The sequence below is a fragment of the Macrobrachium nipponense genome, chromosome 13, assembly GCF_015104395.2.
Source record: "Macrobrachium nipponense isolate FS-2020 chromosome 13, ASM1510439v2, whole genome shotgun sequence".
Classification (NCBI taxonomy): Eukaryota; Metazoa; Arthropoda; class Malacostraca; order Decapoda; family Palaemonidae; genus Macrobrachium; species Macrobrachium nipponense.
Genome location: NC_087206.1, coordinates 90,349,490 through 90,355,153, shown reverse-complemented (window position 1 = coordinate 90,355,153; position 5,664 = coordinate 90,349,490). Strand labels below are relative to the sequence as shown.

Here is a 5,664-nt window from a genome sequence, read left to right as displayed (position 1 = left end):
CCACTAATCTTGGTATAGTGTTTGCCATTTTAAGCGGTTTTGTTTGTCCCGGGGGCTAGGATCCTGGATCTTTTTGCTTCAGTCTCGCGGGAAGAAAGTGGGTTTAGCGCCTAGCGGGAAAGTTAGCCGTGTTTGAAAATGTTTAGCGGTTTTCTGGATTTTTTTTTTTTTTGGGGGTCCTTTTTAATAGGTTTTTTATTTCATAAATCATTTTATTCCAATCTGATTCACTAAAAATAATTTTTTTTAGAATTTTCGATACTTGAAACTTGCAGTGCAAGTACTAACAGTTGCCACAAAGTTACCAACTATATCATTTCGTAAAGTGCTGCATGAAATTGGTTTACAAAACAAAAAAGAAAATGAAGAAAACAATTTAGAGGGACCAGTACCAAATTAAAGGATTATATACTTTGACCATTCAAATCTGGGTTAGCGAGGGAATTAAACTACCCTTTTTCTTTTTATCTTTAGTCTGCCCATCGATTAAAGAGGTCAAGCCAGGTGTGGATTAAAATGGTCAGAGGATCTGTCGCAAATGGGCTCGGAGTCCGCTCGTAAATTGGTTTGACTTTAGGACGTCCGCATTTGACTTTCGAGGAGGAAATTCCCTTGTGGGTGCTACACCCAAAGTCATTAATCCTATAAAAACGGTGACCTGCCGGGCATGGCGACATTTGTGCCACATCTATGATATTTCACCACTTTTAATTGAGACGTGTGTGTGGAATTAGGAGAATTGGCATCGCTTTCTAATGGGAGGTCGTTCTTTCTACCCAAGTCCAGAGCATATGAATTAAGGATGCACTCAGATTTGGTCTTTATATATCCTTCATTAAGACTTAGTTTTTGCCTGTGGTGACAACTCCCGTTTGTTTTTTCCTGATTGGAAGGAGGAGACAGTAATCTGCCCCTAGAGCAAATCACGTGTTTGCTACTGAGACAGAAATTGAAAAACAAGATAATATTGAACCATGATTTCCATCGCTGCCAAAACATTAGTTCATTTCATTCAGTTGTAGACTTCATAGAGTGTGATCGGACTCGCGCAAGTCAGTCGTTGACCTTTGTTAATTGAGATAGACGATCGCATATTGAATCTAGATTCAAAATGCCCAAGACGCGGTATACACAGAAATTCCGAAGGGAGTGGCTTCAAGATGAAGAATTAAAACATTGGTTAACTGAAAAAAAAGAAGGGAAGTGGTGAAAGTGTACCTAGTTGTAAATTTTGTCAGTGTGTTCTTGCGCCTAAGTTATGTGATTTGAAAGCTCCACGGGAAAACAAAAAAAAACACAGGGGCAAATGCTGATTCATCCAAAGCAAAACAGCTTACAATACCATTTCAGCCTTTGACAAAATCAAGTGAAACTCAGATTGCAGAAGGGCGTATAGCATTGTTTATTGCAGAACATACCTCAGTATCAACTTGCGATCACTTGAATGATTTATGCAAGGCATGCTTCAGTGATAGCAAAATAGCATCGATGACAAGATCAAAGAGATTCCAAGTGTAGTGCTATACTAAAGAATGTTTTGTATCCTCATTTCAAGAGTGACTTGAAGAATTCGGTGGTGATAGTCCTTTTAGTTTACTGATAGATGAATCAACAGATATCAGCGTTAACAAATATCTTGGAATAGCAATAATTTTCTATGACGAAATGAGAGGGCCAGATAGTGTCTACTTTTTCTAAGTTTAACAAAATTAGAAGAATGCCAATGCAAGTGGAATTGTGGCTGCCTTGAAAGAGACTTTGTATGATTTTGGACTGAATATCAAAAACTTGAAAGGCCTTGGAACAGACAATGCCAGTGTTATGGTAGGTGTGAATAATGGCGTCTATGAACAGTTGAAGGTAGAGGTCCCTAATCTGTTTTGATTCGTTGTGTATGTCACTCTCTACAACTGGCCGTCTCTGCTGCTGCAGCTGAGGTTCTTCCAAGAAATTGGATTATATTATTAGTGGAAACCTATACTGGTTTTCTCGATCACCATTACGTCAGACAGCATACCAGAAGATTTATAATCTAATCAATGAAAATCATGATCCATTAAAAATTGTACAATCATGCCAAACAGATGGCTTTTCTATGCAACAGCTGTAGAGAGAATCCAGATCAGTGGTTAGAGCTTAAAACCCACTTTGACATTGTACGTAATAAGGAAAGATGTTTTATGGCGCAGATGCTTTATGAAAATGTACAATGATGGTCAGAATCTTGCTTTCCTTAAGTTTTCTATTACCAGTATTGGGAAAGACATCCAGAGAGTTAACAAATCGTTTGAATCAAACGAATATCTGATCCGACAAAACTTCATGATGATCTTGTGATGGTTTTAAAATCTTTAGTGAACAAAGTTGTGATACCTACTGCAAAAGTTGACCCTCTGAAGGTAACATTAGCGAGTTTCTAGACCCCAAGCCATACCTTGGTTATCAGGTTTGAGAAAGAAATTGAAAGTCTGCAACAAAAAGGATTCTTCTGACGTTTTAGAAAAAAAATATGAGAGCACGATGCATTAAGTTCATTACCATACTTATAAAAGAGATTCGTCAGCGGTTACCAGATAATGTTAAGATTCTTCAGCACATGTCGTTGCTATCAGTTAAAATTCTCTTAGTGTGTCAAAGATTCTCTCATTCCATGATGGAGCTATTAAAAGTTTCCCCTGCAGAAATTACGATTATTGATAACCAGTGGAAGGACCTAACTTTTTTATAAATGGAAAGAAGTTGGTCAAACTGTTAAGTTTTGGAATGAAGTTTTTGTTTTTCAGTATAGAGATTCATCTAATAGTAATCCATTTAAGGAATTGGGAAGATTTGCAATATCCGTCTTGGTGCTACCCCATTCAAACGCAGAGGTTGAGAGGAATTTTTAGCCAGATGAATCTTGTGAAAAAAATAAGATAAGAAATAGAATGCAGACAAAAATGATGAATGCTATTTCTTGGGATCCGTTCAGGGCTAAAAAGACATGGGAAAACCTGCTTTAATTATGATGTGCCGCCAAATGTTTTGAATTATGATTGGAAACTAAAGAGACATACATCAGAACAGCAAAAGCAGCAGCACAGCAGCAGTTCACGGGACGGAGGGGAAGGAGGAGGAGGGAGCCAGAATCATTCGATGGCCATGAAGATCTGCTGTTTTTTTGACATATTGACAAAGGTAAACATTGGATTTGTCTGTCTGTGCATTTAGTGTGAATTCCACATAACCAATCTAAAACTTATTTTCATCCTTTTTAACATACAATGTTAATAATCATGTGCATTATATATATATATATATAATATACATATATATATATATATATATATATATATATATATATATATATATATATATATATATATATATATAGAGAGAGAGAGAGAGAGAGAGAGAGAGAGAGAGAGAGAGAGAGAGAGAGAGAGTAATGTAGATGTATTAGACGATATAATTTTACACAAGATACTTATAGTTTAGCGTTGACCCTTTTGTAGCTGTAAAGTATATCCTGTAAAAATCGCGGTTTCAAGTCCAAATCTAGCGGGTTTTAGGGCTCTGGTCAGCGGGAACTGAAAAGTTTTGATGGCAAACACTGATCTGGTAATGTGTAAACCTGTAAGTGTAAGGAAACAATGTTATATGTGTGTATATTTTGAGTTTCACTGGCTGAGATGATCTTGTAATTCTTTTAGAGATGTCTAACCTTTTGGCTGTTTTGAGTTGTCACCAATCTTGGTATCTGTAAACCATTTTTGTAAGGAAAATTATGTCTGGTTTGAGTATACATGTTGCATGTTTTGCTTCAAGTTATAAGTGTTGAATAATCATTTTCTGGCCTCTTAGGTAATAAACCTCTGCTGATTAAGTTACTTATGAGTGGTATGAAGTAGATTACAGGTTAATTAAGAAATTAGAAACAATAAACCTTAGAGATCTTTTATAGTGAGAGAAATCATCAGCGAAATTTTTTTTTATTATTGGTCAGAAATTCATGCGTCCAGTTACAGTATTTAGGACACTTAGAAGATATATGACCTAATCAGTTAGGACTTTGTTCAAAGTAATTTAAACAAATTCACTGTTGGAAAATGATGATAATGTAGTTTTATCTCTCTTTTTGCTCACAATAAATAATATGATTATTTCTCAGAAAGCATGGTAGAAAATCCTTATTAATAAATATTGAAGTCCAGAATTGAAAATTTATTAGTATTGTTATTTATACCCATTACATTAATCTTGAGTTCGGCTCATGCATGCATTAGGGAAACTGTTAGTATGGTAACGAACAAGTCATTGTTGTATTTCTCTTCATTGTATTTTGAAATAACACCGCTACAATAAATCAAGAAAGTTACACAACGTCATTTACTTGAGAGTAGATTATTTACTGTTTTTATATTAACTCTATTTAAGATGTTGCTAAGTATGTTAGCTTTCTTAAAATTCTTACATATAATTTGGCTGAGTGAAATCCGAATATAGTGAATGAAAAACCTCCATGCAATGTTATTGTTTATATATGTATATTAATGTTGGTATGTTTGTACGAACTTACTGTAATTTTAACCACGGTTTGAGAGGATTAATGTCGTTGCAAGAGAATATTAAAGTATTTTTAAATATAGTAACCGAACACTTAAAGTAATTTTAGCCAGATTTTCTGAGAATCAAAGAAATTTAACTACTATTTCCGAGAAAATCCATTTAGCTACAGTTTCAGAGGATTTTAGTCATTTGCTACATATTCAGAATATTAAAGCAGTTTTGACCTGAATTTCAGAGGATTAAAAAAATTGTAACCACAATTTGAGAGAATTTGTGAGAGGAAGTGGACTTAAACTTCACAGGGTTACTCTTGCTCCGATGTATGACCAGCATTTTTGATGCCTTACAATGTAGGAACGGCAATTTCTAAGGCATTTCTTCAAATATTCTTATTATAAATCATTTGACAAATATTACAAAAGCTTCTTACATCTATTAAATATCCCTAAGCTATATTATTTACATAATCTAAGTGTTATACATCTCCCATTCCTCAGTCCAGGGAGTGAGGTACGGTTTGTTTGGTCTAGACGTCAGCTTTGCGCAGTGGCAGTATCGTAACCAATGAGGGATAACCGAGGTGCGATTATTGCTAGTTGAAAACTTTTCCCAATACCCCGCCTAGTTGACGTGAAAGACCGACAACGATGGCAATTTTTATCAGCCCTAACTTGGGCCACTAATCTGGTAATTATGTGTAAACCTGCAAGTGTAAAGAAACTTGCTTAGATGATCTTGTAATTCTTTTAGAGATGTCTAACCTTTTGGCTGTTCTAAGTTATGCCACTAATCTTGTGATCTTCTGTAAGCCATTTTTATAAAGAAAGTAATGTCTGGTTTGGGTACATGTTGCGTGATTTGTTTGAAGGTGTATAAATGCTGAATAAAGATATCCTGCCCTTTTGTGTAATAAACTTCTGCTGATTAAGTTAATTATAGGTGGTATGAAGGAAATTATGGGTTAATTAAGAAACTGGGAATAATAAACCTGCTTAGAGAACTTTTATAGTGACAGAAATCATCTGCAAAGTTTTTAAGCAATATTTTATTTTAATTATTGGTCTGAAATTCCTGCGTCCAATCATAGTATTTAGGAGACTTAGAAGATATATATTA

General features: G+C 35.0%; 1 non-coding gene across 1 annotated transcript; it reads left to right on the top strand.

Moving 5' to 3' along the window:
- Window positions 1-5,083: 5,083 nt before the first annotated feature.
- Window positions 5,084-5,224, top strand: LOC135225902 (U4 spliceosomal RNA). Its single transcript, XR_010317116.1, has one exon. It is a non-coding gene; the product is annotated as a U4 spliceosomal RNA (small nuclear RNA).
- Window positions 5,225-5,664: the final 440 nt, after the last annotated feature.